Source organism: Ursus arctos, unplaced genomic scaffold (genome assembly GCF_023065955.2).
Source record: "Ursus arctos isolate Adak ecotype North America unplaced genomic scaffold, UrsArc2.0 scaffold_20, whole genome shotgun sequence".
Classification (NCBI taxonomy): domain Eukaryota; kingdom Metazoa; phylum Chordata; class Mammalia; order Carnivora; family Ursidae; genus Ursus; species Ursus arctos.
In genome coordinates this window covers 47196861-47215640 of record NW_026622875.1, presented here as the reverse complement: position 1 = coordinate 47215640, position 18780 = coordinate 47196861, and positions in this window count along the sequence as shown.

Sequence of the window (18780 nt, the reverse complement as noted above, 5' to 3'; positions counted from 1 at the left end):
AAGTTCAATGATTCATTAGTTGCATATAACACCCAGTGCACCATGCAATACGTGCCCTCCTTACTACCCATCACCAGCCTATCCCATTCCCCCACCCTCCTCCCCTCTGAAGACCTCAGTTTGTTTCCCAGAGTCCATAGTCTCTCATGCTTCATTCCCCCTTCTGATTACCCCCTTTCTTTATCCCTTTCTTCCCCTACTGATCATCCTAGTTCTTATGTTCCACAGATGAGAGAAACCATATAATTGTCTTTCTCTGCTTGACTTATTTCACTTAGCATTATCTCCTCCAGTGCCGTCCATGTTGCAACAAATGTTGAGAAACCGTTCTTTCCCCGCTCCTCTGAAGTAAAATCTTGAAAAAAATTTTTAGAAACCAATGACAATGGAGGGTCATCAGAGAATTGAGAGAAAAAGGATCAAACTTATTCTGCCACCTCCATCTGTGGCAACAGTGAAATTATGCAAAGAGGAGTGGGGGGTGGCAGCATGGTTTTTAAACCAGGTGCAACCGTTCGGTCATGGTGTGACTTTGGGCAAGCCACTTACTGTCCTCGGGGCCTCTTTTCCTGACCTGTAAAATGTGAATGGTGATACACTTTAGGGCTGATTCACTAAGCTTGTCTTGAGCCATCTACTGTGCGCTCAGCACTGTTCTGGGTAGTGGGGATCTAAGTAGCTTCTGCTCTTGTCGAGTGTACATACAGTCTGTTACTGGCAGAAAGATGACACTAAACACGACATAATGAGGGCCATGCAGAGAATTATAGTGGGGTGTTGTGAGGGAATGGGTGGCAGTCAGGGAAGGCCTCTCCAGGGAGGTGGCACTTGAGATAACCGTGTGAGATCTGGCACAAGACCACGTGGCCAGAGAGCAGCCAGTGCAGAGACGCAAAGGCTGGAAAAGCGTTTGGTGTGTTTGAGGAGCACAAAGAAGACCCACCTGCTAGTAGAGAAGGGGAGCACGGTGGTGACCGGGAAGCCAGGGTGCTCACCCGGTGATCCCTCTGATCCCCTTGCTTCCAGCCACTCTGCAGGGGACAAGCCACATGATTAGTTCTGGCCTGTGGGCTATGAGCAGAGAGAGATCTGTGCCTGACTCTCCACGCCCCTCCCTTCCCCTGAAGCGCAGGTGGAAATGGGGAGACGTGTTGGTGCAGTCTCCATCACCCTGGGTTGCCCGGGAACCCTGTAGGCCAGACTCCCTGCCCAACCTGCGTTTTGCACGTGATCTGAAGGAGAAACAAACTTGTTAAGCCAGTGAGGTTCTTGGGCCGTATGTCACAATCCAGTGTAGGGCCCAGGTGTCTGTGGTTTACCAAACCCTCCCAGGGATTCTGGAGCTTAAGTTTGAGAACCACTGTGCTGGGAGGGGCGGTGTTGGGGTGGGAGTCTTGCTATGAGAGGGAGGGTTTTCCCTCCAGTCTCTCCGGGCCGCGGGGGCTTGAGGCCAGACAGTTGCGGCCCATCTTGCTTGAAGGGGAGAGGCAGAGTGAGGGGTTTATCTGCCCAACTGAGGTGGGAAGGCTTTGAGACAAGGTGACTCTGGATCTGGGCTTAAAGGATGGGCAGGCTTTGCCCCAGGGAGGGAAGGCATCTCAAGCAGAGGGTAAAGATGTAGAGGAGGAATGGGAAAAGGATCCTAGCATGATGCATTTTTTCTAGGCCCTTCCTTACAGTAGCATGGTAACTGATAAATAGAGAAGGGGCAATAGAGTTAGGAAAACCACCATTTTGCAACCCTAAGACCAACTCATCTTGACAAAGATGGACACCAAAACCACTGGGTTGGGTGAGAGTGTGTTAGGTAGCAGGATAATTACACACGTATCTTCCCGTAGAATGTTTATTAATTTGCAAAGGGGAAAAGGTAACTCTGCAGTGGAGATACCGGTCACGCACCACTTCCCACAAGTCCTTAAACTTCACGTTACCCAAAGGAGACAAAACGGTATCAGCACCTCCTGCTGTGCTGTACTGGGAAGGGCACATGGCTTCTAGGCTGTTCTGCCAAAATTGCAAAACCTGAATCATGAGGTTGACAAATGGACTAGGCCAAATGGAGGACACTTATAAAACAAGGTACCTGCTCCCTTTAAAACCGCCAAGGTCATGAAAGAAAGACCAAGGGCTTGTATCAGGATAAAGGAGAACAGAGACGACTAATGCAATTCATGGCTCTGTATTGAAAAACACGCTCTACAAGATATCGGGATGATCAGAGAAATTTCAGTATTGAACACAATTGAAAACATTGTGTCAATGTTAAATTTCATTGACTTCACTTGTACCGTCACTATGTAAAAGCTTGTCCTATTTCTTAGGAGATACTAGCTAGAGGATTCAGCCAGAGGGGCTTGAAGTCTGTCTGCAAGTCATTTTCAGAGGTTTCTGGCTGGCCCAGCTGGCAGAGCATGCGACTCTTGATCTCAGGGTTGTGTGTTCAAGGCCCATTTTGGGCAGAGAGCTTAATTAAAAAAAAAAAAAAAAAAAAACCACTCGGGGCGCCTGCGTGGCTCAGTCGGTTAAGTGTCCGACTTTTGGCTTTGGCTCGGTCATGATCTGCTAGTCGTGAGGTCCAGCCCCATGTCAGGCTCCGTGCTCAGCGCAGTCTGCTTCACATGCCCTCTCCCTCTCCTTCCCCTCCTCTCCCTGCTCATGCACATGTGCTCTCTCTCTCTCAAATAAAATCTTTTTTTAAAAAAAAAAATACAAGGAAAGAACCTGTAAAAGTGGGAAGCACCCTAATACCATAGGTCTCGTAAACTGTAAGATTAAATGCATTCTTCTGTCTCGTGGCTGTGGCATGTGGCAGGAGGATGCTTGGGGCTTGTTTCTTCCTCCCTGTTCTGTGTTAAATTTCTTCATGAGTATCCCGAACCCTTCGCCCAGCCCAGGGAGCTCAACCAGAAGGCACCAGGGCCCAAGGGGAAGTTCTCAAAGAGGTAGTTGATGGGACCAGGAAACAAAAATGTCAAATTCTTGTTTTTTTTAAATTAGGAGTACAGAAAAAGCTGAATAAATGTTTTGATTAAGATCAAAAGATTCAGGGGGCGCCTGGGTGGCTCAGTCAGTTAAGCATCTGCCTTTGGCTCAGGCCATGATCTCGGGGTCCTGGGATCAAGCCCTGTGTCAGGCTCCCTCTCTCTCCTACCCCTCCCAATTGCTCACGCTCTCTCAAAAAAAATAAATAGAAATCTTTAAAGAAAAAAAAAAAGATCAAAGATTTGGGATGAAACCTACTGAGCCAGTTTCCTTTTTTACTGCTCATTGTCCCTCTGCTATCCCGACAGCCCAGCCTGTTCTGCAAGCCAGGACATGAAGGAGAGCATTGGAAGAGGGCTCTGACCCACAACGAACATGGAGACCCTTCATCTTCCCTGACCCTGGGCCCACTCTAGAGTCTTGAGAGAAGCCCCAGACGAGTCTGAAAATCCAAGTACAGAAAAGCTAGTTTCATAGTGGGGGCCAAGAAAGTGAAGATATTCCAGAATACCACCCCAGCTTTTCACCCCTACTCAGGCAATGACCACTCAAAAAGAGAAATGGCAAGTGGGTCTCCACAGAGAGCTCTCCAGGGAATCACCAAGTATCTGGCACCAAACAGATGTAGGACTCACTTCTAAACATTGCCTGGGAGCAGAGAGGCAGGTATGCCCTAGGGGTCTTTTCCAACAGGGGGAAGAAAGTAGACACATGCCTCCCTCAAAGCTCATAGGAGTGCTGTCACCCAGAACTTAGATTCATCTGAGGAGGTGGAAAGTTATTCTGATGACCTAAATAGATTGGAAATTTAGAAAATTAATTGTTTGCTCATGTGGGTTCCTGGCTGGAAAACGTATCCAGGGAGGATTTATTTTCTATAGCCGGTAGAGGGCACTTTAAGACAGCAGAAGACCTAAAAGACTCTACCTTGATGATCCAATCCTGAATTCATGTGGGTTTGCTTTTACCAGAAAGCAATTCAGGGAGGGCAACCGGGATGAACAGAGACATTGAAGGAAGTCAGGAGGCACTGTCTCAGTTGACCTGGTGAACTGGAAGGAGGTATTCCAGGCCAAGGGGTCAGCATACACACAGGCTTGGGGTATCAGTAAAGAAATTCAGCATATAATGGGAAGGAAACTACTTCCTATGTCTTGCCATACCCAGGAGACAGAAGAAAGCAAAACATAGTTTATAAAACATTCTATACTAGGAGGGTGTTTCCACTTTTGGAAATTAATCTACCCCCTTTAAACGCACCTTCCTTTTAAAAATAATTTCTGTATCTTGCTTTTTCCAAAGACATTTGAGCGTGGGCTGTAGATAACATGCCTCTTTACTCTTTAATACATTAGCCCACCTCTCCTGAGCTTGACAGAGCCTCAGCACAAGGACCGAACCCAGGTTTGGAGGAAGTGGCTATTCCTCGGTGCTTGGGCCTTCGTCATGTCTAATACCCAAGGTTCAGGCTGATTCTGCTCTCAAGTCCCAAAGAACTTCAGACCAGAGAGGGAAAGTGGGCCCTTTAGCTTAGACCAGCAGCATGGAGGCTCAGCAATGCCTGGGAGTAGACATGAGCCCCAGGGAAAGGAAGTAAGACAGGAACTCGGTGCCCAAGAGCAGGGCAGAATGCAGCAGGGTTTCCTACAGCCAGGCAGCTGCACCACTGGAGGACCACTGGCAGAGGTGACTTACAAGCAGCAGGCCGAAGTTTAGGGACATGTTTACAGAAGAGAAAAAACAGGGGCACCTGGGTGGCTCAGTCGGTTAAGTGTCAGACTCTTGATCTCAGCTCAAGTCTTGATCTCAGGGTCATGAGTTCAAGCACCATGCTGGGGCTCCACTGAGTGTGGAGCCTACTTTAAAAAAAAGAAGAAGAAGAAGGAGAAGGAGAAGGAGAAGGAGAAGGAGAAGGAGAAGGAGAAGAAGAAGAAGAAGAAGAAGAAGAGAAAAAAAATGGATGTTTTGTTCTAAGCCCTGAAGTAGATAAACCCTTAGTCCTCCCTGGGGCTTCTATTTGTCACCTGTGACACTAAGGCCCAGTGTAACAATGGCTCCGTGTGACCCCTGACTCTCCTGGTTGCCTGACTTCCAGCCAGCAGTGGCCTTCGGTGTCCTTGGGTCATAGCTTGTGACAGGAGAAGTAATTGCACTGTGTGCTCAGCTGTTCTGAGAGGGTGCCCCCAGTTCCGCAGAAGATATGGAACTGACCCACCAAAGAGACAAGGTACCTGGCTGGCTCAGGAACTGGGTAAGAAGGTACCTCCACTCTCGTCACCTGTTATCCAGTCTCTGGTCCCCCTGAGGCTGCCTTGTCAAAGCCGGAGTCCTGACCCCTCATAAATACACAGGGATGAAGAGGGGGCCACTGAGCCCAGTTGTCAAGGGCCAGCCAAGCAGCTGGGACTTTATGGACATGGAAAATAGTGCGTCCTTCCTCCAAATAGCCACTTCCTCCAACTCTGGGTTCGGTCCTTAGTGGTGAAGGATTGGTTGGTTTGCTTTAAATCAATCCCTATGGGCCAATATTTGTCAAATACACAATGAAAATACAAAACCAACTTTTAAATGACTAGATTCAAGATACTAAGTTATATTTCAAGAATGTAAGAACATAGGAAAGGTAAAATTAGGAAAATAGTGCATATTATTCATTGAAAGTACACGTAAAATGTTTAATATATGGACTATTACACTCAACTTTGTCATTCTGCAATCATAACTAAACAGTTATAAGTAGTGATTTTCCATATTAAACACTTATATGCTCACTTGGAATGAACACCATACATCAGAGTTTTTAAGGCAGTAAAGGAGTTGGATTCTTTTATTTTATCTCAGCTGGCTCAGATTGACGAGCATGCTCCTTGCAGGGGAGAAGGTATTTCTACAGTGCTTCCATGTTTTCTTTCACTAACACCCACCATAGAGAAACTAGCCTCAGAGAATATTGACAGGAAAGGAAGACAAGATTTTTCAAGTAACTTCTTGACAAAGAATTCTGGTGGGGCTTATTGTTCAATCTGTAAAGTCCGGCTGAACAACAAGCACTATGAGATTTCAGGGAAGATGGTGAAGTAGGAGGACCCTAACCTCACCTCATCTCATGGATATAAGGAGATAACACCCACATCAGTGTAAATAACCCCGAAAACGACCTGGAGACTGTCAGAACAGACTCTCTACAGCTAAATGTAAAGAAGAGGCCACATCAAAGAGGGTAGGAAGGGCAAAAACCAGTAGAGAGCTAAATGAACCCATAGGACTGTCCATGGGAGGGAGAAGTGCCAGGGTAGGAGAGAGGGGAGAGAAACAGATCCTCACACCAGGAATCCCAGGCCTGGGAGACCCACAGGAGGAAGAGGGATCTTCATAACATTTGGTTTTGAAAACCAGAGGGGCATAATTTCATGAATTCTTACAACTGGTGGGATTTAACCCCTGGAACTGTAAAAATCAGCAGGCTTGGCTTTGGGAAAGCAGGGAGGGCAAGAGGAAACGGAGTTCCCATTCTTAAAGAGGTAGCACAATAAACAGCCCTGCTGAGACTGCCGGGTATAAGGGAGAGAGATTTATTTACTAATCTGAGAACATGTGCTAGAGGGGCAGGGATCATTGGGAGACTTCTCCAAGAACAAAGGAGCTAGTGGGTGTCATTTCTCTTCCCCATTCCCCAGCCTAGACACAGGGACACTGGTGGGAACCAGCACAGTGCCAACACTTGCTACTTAACTGCTAACAGCATGCCCATGCCTGCATTCTCCTGCAGACATTCTCCGCCCCCCCCCCCCCAGTACACCCTTGATCAGAGCCCATCCAAAGCAGTGCCACAAGCCTGGCAGTGTGCAAGCAGCCCCAATCGGGGTCAACACCACTCCAAAGTGACTCCTGCACCAAGGAGAGGGGAAGATAGCCACACAGAGGCCCCCATCTGACTGCAGGGGGTTGGGGGCAGATATCTGGTCTGACTGTGGACCCTGCCCATCAACAAAAGCTTTTCAAGGAACACCACAGGGAAAGCACCCTGCGGTTTGGTGCTACTGCATCTCTAGCAAATGCTTGCTCTGACCAAACTCAAGCCCAAGCTGGCCCGACTTGTCCCCTAACAACACAGGGACCAAATCCTGTCCACAACAGGCAAAGAGAGCCACCGTAGATGACTGGACTGAAGGAAAAAACAGCCAAGACACAACATCAGGGCACACACAACATACATAGGAGACATGCCTGAAGTGGAGCTTCTGGTAAACATGGGACATTGTACTGCAGGGCAGTACAGGACTCCTTCTTCATAAGGCCACTGCTTTCAAGAGCAGGAGACATAGCTGACTTTCCTAACACACAGAAAGAGACACAGAGAGTAAGACAAAATGAGGAGAGAGGAATATGTCCCAAATGAAAGTACAGGACAAGGTCACATCAAGAGAGCTTAAGGAAATGGAGGTAAGAAATATGTTTGATAGAGAATTCAAAGGATTGGTCAAAGATACTCACTGGACTTAAGAGTGGAAGACCTCAGTGAGATGCTCAGCAAAGAGAAAACACATAGAAGAACCAGAGATAAAGAACTCAATAACTGAAATTAAAAATATACTAAGTGGAATAAACAGGAGACTAGAGGAAGCAGAAGAATGGATCAGCAACCAGTAGGACAGAGTAATGGAAACCAATCAAACTGAATGGGAAAAAGAGAGAGAGAGAAAAAAAAAAGCATGTAGACTCTGGGAACTCAGCAATACCATCAAGCATAATAACATTTGCATTATAAGGATCACAGAAGGGGGAGAGAGAGAAAAGGGGGCAAAAAAATTATTTAAGAAATATACCTGAAAATTTGCCAAATCTGGGGGAGGAAATAGAAACCTAGGTCAGGAAGGCATAGAAACCCCCCCAGCAAAAACCCAAGGCGGTCCACACCAAGACACATAGTAATTAAAATGGCAAAATGTGGCAGCAAAGAGAGAATTTTAAAAGCAACAAGAAGAAAGAAAACAGTTATATACAAGGTAAACCCCATAAGGTTATCAGCAGATTTTTCAGCAGAAACTTTGCAGGCCAGAAGAAAGTGGCATGATATATTCAAAGATATATTTGAGAGGAAAAACCCCCTGCAACCACGAATACGCTATCCAGCAAGGCTGTATTCAGAATAGAAGGAGAGATTAAGAGTTTCCCAGACAAATGTTAAAGGAATTCATGACCACTGAACCAGCCCTATAAGAAATGTTAAAGCAAACTTTCTGAGTGGGAAGAAAAGATCATAAGTAAGTGAAAGAAAAGTAGGAAGCACAAAAGCAGTAAAATTAAGTATAACTATAAAAATCAGTCAAAGGATTTACAAAATAAAAGGATGCAAAGTATAACACCATATACCTAAAATGTGTGGGGGGGAGGTAAAGAATGGGTTCAAACTTAAGCAACCATCAACTTAATATACACTGCTATATGCAAAAGATGTTATATATAAACCTGATAACCACAAATCAAAAACCAGTAATAGATATGCAAAAATAAAGAGAAAGGAACCCAATGTTTTTAAGTAGACATCACACTCAGCACAGGGCCCAATGCAGGGCTTGAACCCATGACCCTGAGATCAAGACCTGAGATCAAGAGTCAGATGCTCAACCGACTGAGCCACCCCGGTTCTCTGGAACCCAATTTTATATCACTAAAGAAAGCCAACAAATTGTGAGAGAAAAGAGGAAGAAAAGGAACAAAGAACTACAAAAACAACCATAAAACAAAACGATGACAGTAAGTATATAACTATCAATTACTTTGAATGTAAATGGACTAAGTGGTCCAATCAAAAGACATAGGGTGACAGAGTGAATTAAAAAAAACAAGACCCATCTATATGCTGCCTACAAGAGACTCATTACAGACCTAAAGACACATGTAGATTGAAAGTGGAGGGAGGGAAAAGCATTTATCATGCAAACAGAAGTGAAAAGAAAACCAGGGTAGTAATATATATATCAGACAAAATAGACTTTATAACAAAAACTGTAACAACAGACAAAGAAGGATACCATATAATCATAAAGGGAACAATCCAACAAGAAGGTATGCCAATTGTAAATATTTATACACCCCACATGAGAGCACCCAAGTACATAAAGCAACTATTAACAAACATAATGGAAGCAATCAATAGTCATACAATAATAGTAGGGGACTTTATAACACCCCACTTACATTAATGGGTAGATTGTCCAAACAGAAAAATCAACAAGGAAACAGGACTTTGAATGACATTTTGGACCAGGTTGATCTAACATATATTCAAAACATAATAATAATGAAGATTAGAGCAGATATAGATGATACAGAAACTAAAAAACAATAGAGCAGATCAATGAAACCAGGAGCCATTTCTTTGAAAAGATCAACAAAACTGATGAACCTCTAGCCAGACCCATAAAAGAGAGAGAGACAGAGAGACAGAGAGAGAGAGAACCCAAATAAACAAAATCACTAATGAAAGAGGAGAAATAACCAACACCACAGAAATACAAATAATTGTAACAGAATATTATGAAAACTTACATGACAACAAATTGGACAGCTTAGAAGAGATGGATAAATTCCTAGAAACATAACCTCCTAAAACTAAAGCAGGAAGAAATAGAAAATTTGAACAGACCAATTACCAGCAATGAAATTGAATCAGTAATCAAAAAGACTCCCAACAAACAAAAGTCCAGGACCAGACGGCTTCACAGGCGAATTCTACCAAACCTTTAAAGAAGAGTTAATACCTATTTTTCTCAAACTATTCCAAAAAATACAAGAGGAAGGAAAGCTTCCAAATTCATTTTACAAAGCCAGTATCACCCTGATACCAAAACTAGATCAAGACACCACACACACAGACACAAAGAGAACTACAGGCCATATCTCTGATGAGCACAGATGCAGAAATCCTCAATAAAATATTAGCAAACTGAATCCAACAATACATTTAAAAAATTACGTACCATGATCAAGTGGGATTTATTCTTGGGAAGCAAGGGTGGTTCAATATTAACAAAACAATCAACATGGTACGTTACATCAATAAGAGAAAGGAAAAGAACCATATGATCACTTCAATAGATGCAGAAAAAGAACTTGACAAAGTACAACATCTGATATTCATGAGAAAAACCCTCAACAAAATAAGGTTAGAGGGAACATACCTCAACATAATAAAGGCCTTATACAAAAAACCCACAGCCAACATCATACTCAATGGTAAAAACCTGAGAGCTTTTCCCCTAAGGTCAGGAACAAGACAAAGATGTCCACTCTCACCAATTTTATTCAACATAGTACTGGAAGTCCTAGCCTTAGCAATTAGACAACAGAAAGAAAGAAAAGGCATCCAGATTGGTAAGGAAGAAATAAAACTCTCACTATTTGCAGATGACATGATACTATATAGAGAAAACCCTAAAGACTCCACCAAAAAACTCTTAGAACCGATAAATGAATTCATTGAAGTCACTGAATCAATGTATAGGAATCTGTTGCATTCTTATACACTAATAATGAAGCAGCAAAAAGTGAAGTTAAGGGGCGCCTGGGTGGCACAGCAGTTAAGCGTCTGCTTTCGGCTCAGGGCGTGATCCTGGCATTATGGGATCAAGCCCCACATCAGGCTCCTCTGCTATGAGCCTGCTTCTTCCTCTCCCACTCCCCCTGCTTGTGTTCCCTCTCTCGCTTGCTGTCTCTATCTCTGTCAAATAAATAAATAAAATCTTTAAAAAAAAAAGTGAAGTTAAGAAAATAATCTCATTTATAATTGCACCAAAAACAATATGTAGGAATAAACCTAACCAAAGTGGTTACAGATCTATATTCTGAAAACTATAGAACACTGATGAAAGAAATTCAAGACAATGCAAAGAAATGGAAAGACATTCTGTGCTCATGGATTGGAAGAACAAATATTGTTGAAATGTCTATGCTATCCAAAGCAATCTACACATTTAATTCAGTCCCTATCAAAATACCAACAGCATTTTTCACAGAACTGGAACAAACAATCTTAAAATCTGTACGGAAACACAAAATACCTCAGCCAATGCAATCTTGAAAAACAAAACAAAACAAAACTGGAGGTATTGCAATTCCAGGTTTCAAGGTATATTACAAAGCAATAATAATTAAAACAGTATGGCACTGGCATAAAAATAGACACATAGATCAATGGAATAGACGAGAAAACCCAGAAATAAGCCCACAATTATACGGTCAATTAGTTTTTGACAAAGGAGGCATGAATATACAATGGAGAAAAGACAGTCTTTTCAACAAATGGTGTTGGGAAAACTGGACAGCCACATGCAAAAGAATGAAACTGGACCACTTTCTTTCACCATACACAAAAATAATCTCAAAGTGGATTAAAGACCTAAATGTGAGACCTGAAACCATAAAAATCCTTGAAGAGAGCACAGGCATTAATCTCTCTGATGTTGGCTGTCACAAAATTTTTCTAACTATGTCTCCTGAGGCAAGAGAAATAAAAGCAAAAATAAACTATTGGGACTACATCAAAATAAAGTCTCTGCAGTGAAAGAAACAATCAACAAAAGTAAAAGGAAACCTACTTAGTGGGAGAAGATATTTGCAAATGACATAACTGATAAAAGGTTAGTATCCAAAATACATAAAGAACAGATACAACTCAATACCCCAAAACCAAATAATCCAACTAAAAAAATGGGCAGAAGACATGAATAGACATTTCTCCAAAGAAGTCATACAGATCACCAATAGACACATGAAAAGATGCTGAACACCACTCACCAACAGGGAAATGGGAAATAAAACTACAATGAGATATCACCTGACACCAGTCAGAATGGCTAAAATAAAAAATATAAGAAACAGCAAGTGTTGGTGAGGATGTGGAGAAAAAGGAACCCTTGTGCACTGTTGGTGGGAATGCAAACTGTGCGGCCACTGTGGAAAACAGCATGGAATTTCCTCAAAAAATTAAAAATAGAACTACTATATGATCCAGTAATTACATTACTGTGTATTTACCCCCAAAATAAAAAAAGAGAAAACAACACTAATTCAAAGGGATATGTGCACCCCTATGTTTATCGTAACATTATTTACAACAGCTAAACTATGGCAGCAGCCCAAGTGTCCATCAATAAGTGAATGGATAAAGAAGGAAGTGCTATACACACACACACACACACACACACACACACACACACACACACACACACACTGGAATATTACTCAGCCATAAAAAGAATGGAATCTTGCCATTTGCAATGATGGAGCTAGAGAGTATAATGCTAAGTGACATAACTCAGAGACAGACAAATAGCTTATAATTTCACTTCTATGTGGAATTTAAGAAACAAAACAAATTTAAAAAGAAAAAAAAAAGAGACAAACCAAAAAACAGAGTATTTACTATAGAGAACAAACTGATGGTTATCAGAGGGGACGTGGGTGGGGGGATGGATGAGATAGGTAAAGGGGACTAGGACTTCAGTTATCATGATGAGCACTGAGTAATGTACAAAATTGTTGGATCTCTATGTCGTACACCTGAAACTAATATCACACTATGTTAACTACACTGCAATTAAAAGTAAAAAAAAAAAAAATCACAACAGCACCTCACTGCTCTACAGCAACGCTGACTAGAAAATAATGAATCTTAAAATTTCTAAGGAGAAACTTTTTCCAGCCTACAACTGATATATGTATATGATATACATATATAAATAAATATGTATTTAAGTATATACGTACACTATATAAGAACAAATACACCACAGGGAAAGACTTATGAAAATAGTACATGTTATTCACTGAAAAAGTACATAGAACATTTAATATAGGGACCCACCATTACACTCAACTTTGTCATTCTGCAATCATAACTAAACAGTTATAAGTAGTGATTTTCCATATTAAACACTTATACACTCACTTGGAATGAACACTGTGCATCAAAGTTTTTAAGGTGGTACAAGAGTTGGATTCTTTTATTTTATCTCAGCTGGCTCAGACTGACTAGCATTCTCCTTGCAGGGAATAGGGTGTTTCTACAGTGCTTCCATGTTTTCTTTCACTAACACCCACCCTAGAGAAATAGCCTCAGAGAAGGAATATCAATAGAAAAGGAAGACAGGATTTTTCAAGTAACATCGTGACAAAGAATTCTAGTGGGGCTTATTTTACAATCTGTAAATTCCGGCTGAAAAATAAGCACTACAAATTTTACCTTCTGATCTTGAATAATACTGAATTATAAATTTTTAAAAACTTGATAAAACTTGATGGTAAAATTAAGCAGTTAGAAAAGTAAATGAAGGCATACATTTGCTCCGACTTTTGTACGTTTTTGGCTTATGGTTGACAAACTAACCTTAGAATATCATGTGCTGTAATGTGGTCCCACTGTGTGTGACCAGTCTGCTGCTGGTGACACCTGAGAGTCCTTCCTACACCTGAACTGGTCCACCTTTTGGTAACAGGCTCAGATAATGTAGCAATGTTGATTCCTCCAAAAGCATCTGACCATTCGTTCCCCATTTCCATTCTTATTTATTTTATGGACTGGCATCAGCCTACAAACCACTCTTCGAGTTGTGCTGGTATGGAAGACTCCATGGTGACAGGCAACTTTTCGTTAAATCTCCCATTGATAAGTAAAGATGCTTTTCAATAATTGGAATGGTTAGTTTTGCTCTTAGCAAATCACCCCCATGGCATGGAGGATCAGGAAGAAGGCAGACACCAAAGCTGGGCTGTACTTTTTTTTTTTTTTTTTTAAGATTTTATTTATTTATTCAACAGTGATAGAGACAGCCAGTGAGAGAGGGAACACAAGCAGGGGGAGTGGGAGAGGAAGAAGCAGGCTCATGGAGGAGGAGCCCGATGTGGGGCTCGATCCCATAATGCCAGGATCACGCCCTGAGCCGAAGGCAGACGCCCAACCGCTGAGCCACCCAGGCGCCCCTGGGCTGTACTTTTTTGATAGCCATCCAGAATGGGGAGAGGGTGAGATCTGGGAATGGCCTCAGCGGCTCCCTTCTTCCTCAGAGTCTACCACTTTTCACTGGAATGCCAGTTCCATGGTGAACGGACTCCCTTACATTGTTGACTTCCACCATCAACAATCCTCCACCTCATGCCTCACCAAACCTCCCTGGTCCCTAGGAACCGCCTCCCCACAGCCTCTCAGAGAACGCTCTCGTTCTCTCATTCCCTTCTTCCCACGTTCCGGGGGTCCTGGATCTCCTTGCTCTCTACTACTGTCTTTAGATTGCTCTTTTCCCATTAACCTCTTTCAGAGCCACTGCCATATTGAAGTCCATGCTTCCTGGCCCTCAACCTCCTTCCCAACAAGGCTGTCCTTGGCCATCTTCCTGGAAATCCCCCTCATTCTTTGAAGATGTTAACACTGAGCTTATAGTCTTTTTCTCCATCTTACATCTTGCTGTCAGCCTAGGTAACTCCAGCCACCATGCGGACAGCCCTTTTGGCTCTGGGCCCTCAATTCCTGTACTAGTTCATCTCCACTGGCTTCACCATTGCTCTGTTTCTTCCAAGCTCTCCCAAAGCCATATCCTCAATCTTATTATCACCTGAAATTGCTCAGCTTCTGAAGTTTGAGATGCAATTACCCCCCTTTTGACCACAACCTCTTGGCACATAGTTCTCTGTCAGTTCCTCACTCTCCATGTGTTCTTGGACCTCAAAGAAATATCTAGACTCCTGGCTCCTCTGCTCCTTTCATTTGCCATCTACCCCTCTTCTTGTCACTTTTCTTCCTATGCAGCCTAGACCATGTCCCATCATTCCAGAACCAAGTTCTTAAGTCAAAACCCCAATACTGGATCATTCAACTCTTCATCTATGCTTCCTGAACAGGACTGCTGATTTCTGGTAAGGAAAATAAATCACGAGTATGGATGCCCAATTATTGTCTCCCACCCCACCAGGCCTTCCAAGTGATGGGGCAATCCTACATATTCCTTGTCAGTGGTCTCTTTCATTCCCTATAGATACTATTTCAGCTCTTCTCCCCTCCTCACTTTCTACTCCATCTCTCCCTCACACTCAACAAATGAAATTACCTTTTTCATAGAGAGAATTAATCACACAGGAATGGTCTCAATTTTCTGTGATCAAATCTGTAAACTTACTGAAGACACACTCATTATTTTCTCTCTACCTTCTGTTACAAAGGAAGATAGGTTCTTCTTCTGGACTCTGTCCCATGTTTCCACCAATTTTATAGATCTCAGCCCCTCCCTCCTTCTCCTAGGGCCTTATTTCATGCATCATACTCTCATTCACCTGTATCTTAAAAACCTTCTTTATGAAGAATTTCAAACTTAGAGCAAAGAGTTATATAACACACAGTATGTTCTTACCATCTGTATCAGTCAGGGCTCTTAGTTACAAACAAGAGAAAACTGCTGTAGATGGTTTAGGGGGAAAAGAGGCTTAATAAGGGATAATAAGATTACAGAATCTCCTAACATAGAGAACCAGGGCGAGAAGCCATGGAGGTAAGAACATTTCCAAATCGTGTCACCAGCCGACCCCAGGAGATCCACTGTAGTCCATACTACTGATGAGTATGGCTGGTGGGGCCAGCTTCACAAGCCTGTGCCCAGCTGCAAAAGAGGCTGGGGGAAAAGTTTCTGCTCCTACTCGGGGGGTGTGGAGCATGCCCAGAGGAGGGACATTCAAAATACTAAATAGCCAAGAGGAAGGTTGACTGTCCCTCACAGTCCACCCCCTGGCTGTCCAACACCTAACTAGACTCTTCTTCCTTACTTCAAAACACAAACCTCAGCAGCAACAGCACTCCCATTAGCACAGTACAGCTGTCCCTCCTGCAAATCATAAATGCATGGCCTTCTCCAAAGGGAATTTCAGGATCTACAGCATATGGGCAGAGCTCGTCTTGCTCCATTGTAACCCCATCTTGATGTACTAGACCTGTGGATGCTTTGCAACATCTGCCATTTAACACATCCTCTGTGAAAGAGTAGGGAAAGGCAACTCTGCCAGTTTTTAAGATATTGTTTCTCTGCTCCGAACACACCATTTTATACATGGCTGGGGCTGGGACTCTGCAAACCCGGTCCACACCGAAGTGCTACTAATAGGAGCATCACTGGGGCAGGGGGCCGGAGGAGGGAGAGGAGGCTCGTCATTTCCTGCTTGTGCACCTTTCCCATCAGTGTCAACCAGAATCACTTCTTCACCCTGGAAGCAGCAGTTGGTTCCAGTTCAGTCTTCCTCATTCCCAGAACCAACTTCATCATTCACTCTCTTTCTTTTTCTCATGTGCGCATGTGTGTACACACACACACACACACACACACACACACACACACACACACACCTGCTCCATGATAATAGCCAAGTAACATGCTCTCCTCTGAAGTCTAGGTTCCACTTCCTTCTCACCACTTCTCCAAGCTTCTAAATTTAATGAATCCCAACCTCTTCCCTTTGTACTCCCAGCCCTGCAGAGGTGGGGCTCTGCTTCCTGCTGTTAATATCACTAGTTATCCCATGTTCCCTTTTGCTTTTTCGGTCTTCGATCACCCATTCAATTCTCTATATTCTGTCTGTCAAAAAAGCCAGCCTGGTAGCCCTTGTTTCTGGTTGGTAATTAGAACTTCATTCCTCTACCACCTACTTCATGTTCCTTTTCTCCTCAGCTGGTCAAAATTCTTTACTTGGTGGAGATAATGCAAAATTTCATTTGGGAACGATCCAAACCATCACCAGTGGCTATGCCTGTTTGGTTTGCAGGGAATGTGGGATATTCAGTGAAGGAAGGAAATCATAATTACCAACTACAGCCTCATGACCTGTTCAGAAACAAGGACTCTAGTATTGTAACCAAACCCAAGTCCGTCTGCCCAATGTGCAAAGACAATAACTGAGACATCATCATCAAGTATGTAGCAAGGAAAGGGTTTATTTGAGAGGCAGCCAAAGGAGAAGGTAGGAGTGAAGCCTCAAATCCACCTCACTTCTGGGAAGGGGAGAGAGTCAGGGATATTTAGAGGCCAACAAAAAGGGTCTGGGTAAATAGTTGCACCTGTGACTGGTCCTGTTAACCCTTACGTTGTTGATTTCACTCCGTACTGTCTTTTGGTCATTCCTTCTTGAGGGAATTGGAACAATGACCATTTTAGTTATGACCTGCTGCAATGAAGTTCGAGGTTATAGGGATGGAAACTTTCTGTACTCGTTTAGAAATACTCTTCAGTTCCAGGTTGAAACGCAACATTCTGCATTATCAAGATTTTTATATTTTGATTCTCCCTTGGGCAAACGGTCTGATTTCTGGTGTCCTTGGCCATGGACGAGAGCTGATGGGTCGCCACTGCATTCAGCTCTTTGTCATGGATGCAAGCAAGGACAACATCTCAAGGTCTGGATTTTCCGCTGGCAGATCCAGCAAATCTGGATGACTGAAATAAACTTGTTCAATTATACCTATGCTTCTGGTGATCTTTGGCCTATGAAGCAACAGGCATGAAGTTGGTCTAAACACGGGCCATTATGGTAATTTTTCTGAAATTTAGCTCCGGTTGTTCAGGTTCAGTTTGGAGCGCTTCAGGGAAAAGTGGTTTTAGTTCTCATTGATTCCAAGTTAAGAGAATGGGAGAAAATTGGAAACCTTAGTTTGAAGAGTCATAGCCAGACATTTGAGGAAATTAGGATCCAGTCCAAAGACAGTGAATCAGAATGAGAATCTAACATCCACAAAGGTGTTACTGAAACAATTTCTCTAAAATCACCTTTATTTCCAAAGACAGCCAAAATAAGCTAATTCATTTGTAAAATAAATCCAATTTTAACAAACTTGGCCTAATCATTTACATAAGCACAGCAAGAATAGTGATTGGTTATTTAGGTTAGTTGGTTTTTAAGCTGTTTTTCTGGAATTTAATAAGGAATTTCAGATTGAACTTTTAACAGCCTCTTGAGGCTAGGAAGCCAAGCCAAATACTTGTCACAGACTTCACCTGTGATACCACTCTTCCTGAGGTCCCCCAAATATCCTGAGGTTCCTGCATCTGCCAGAAAGCGACCTTCTTTTCTCAGCAGGTAAGGCTGCTGGGAACCTTGTAAGCAAGGTACGAGGCTGACTTTTCCAAGGGGCTTCGTTAGCTCCATAAAGACACTCTTACCCCTTAAAGCTGTCTAGTCATATCTGAGTCTGTGCATGTCTCTCTCAAATAGGACATTCTAGTCAAAAGCTTGGTAATATAGCCAATGTTTCCAATTGTGTCCTGACATAAAGAGACCAGACTTTTACTGAACTTATGCAAATAAATACATTGCCATGAAAATACAACACTCACTGAGAGTTTCTGAATTCTGGAGGGATCAGGCAGGGAGAAAAAGATAAAGGTTTCATATCTGTTTACAAAGGAATATTTTACCAGATTTCTGTTAAGTGATGGCCTTAAGTCTGCAAAAGCAAACATTAGAGAACCAGCAATGTTTTAAACAAGAGTCTGTTTGAGTGCAGCCTTTCCATTAGTTTCAGAAATTCTAGTTTTAGGATCTTAAAGGTATCAGAGACCAATATTTGTCATTACGATGCAATTGATAAGGAAATTCTATGACCAACACTTCAATAATTAGGACAAGTGACGACTTTATGCCAGGACATATCAAAACCTCTGGAATTTTATGTAATTCCTGGAACAGTCATAGCATTCACCCATAGAATAGAACCTTAAGAGGGTTTATTAGCACTTATTTGACAATGCTTCCCATGTAATT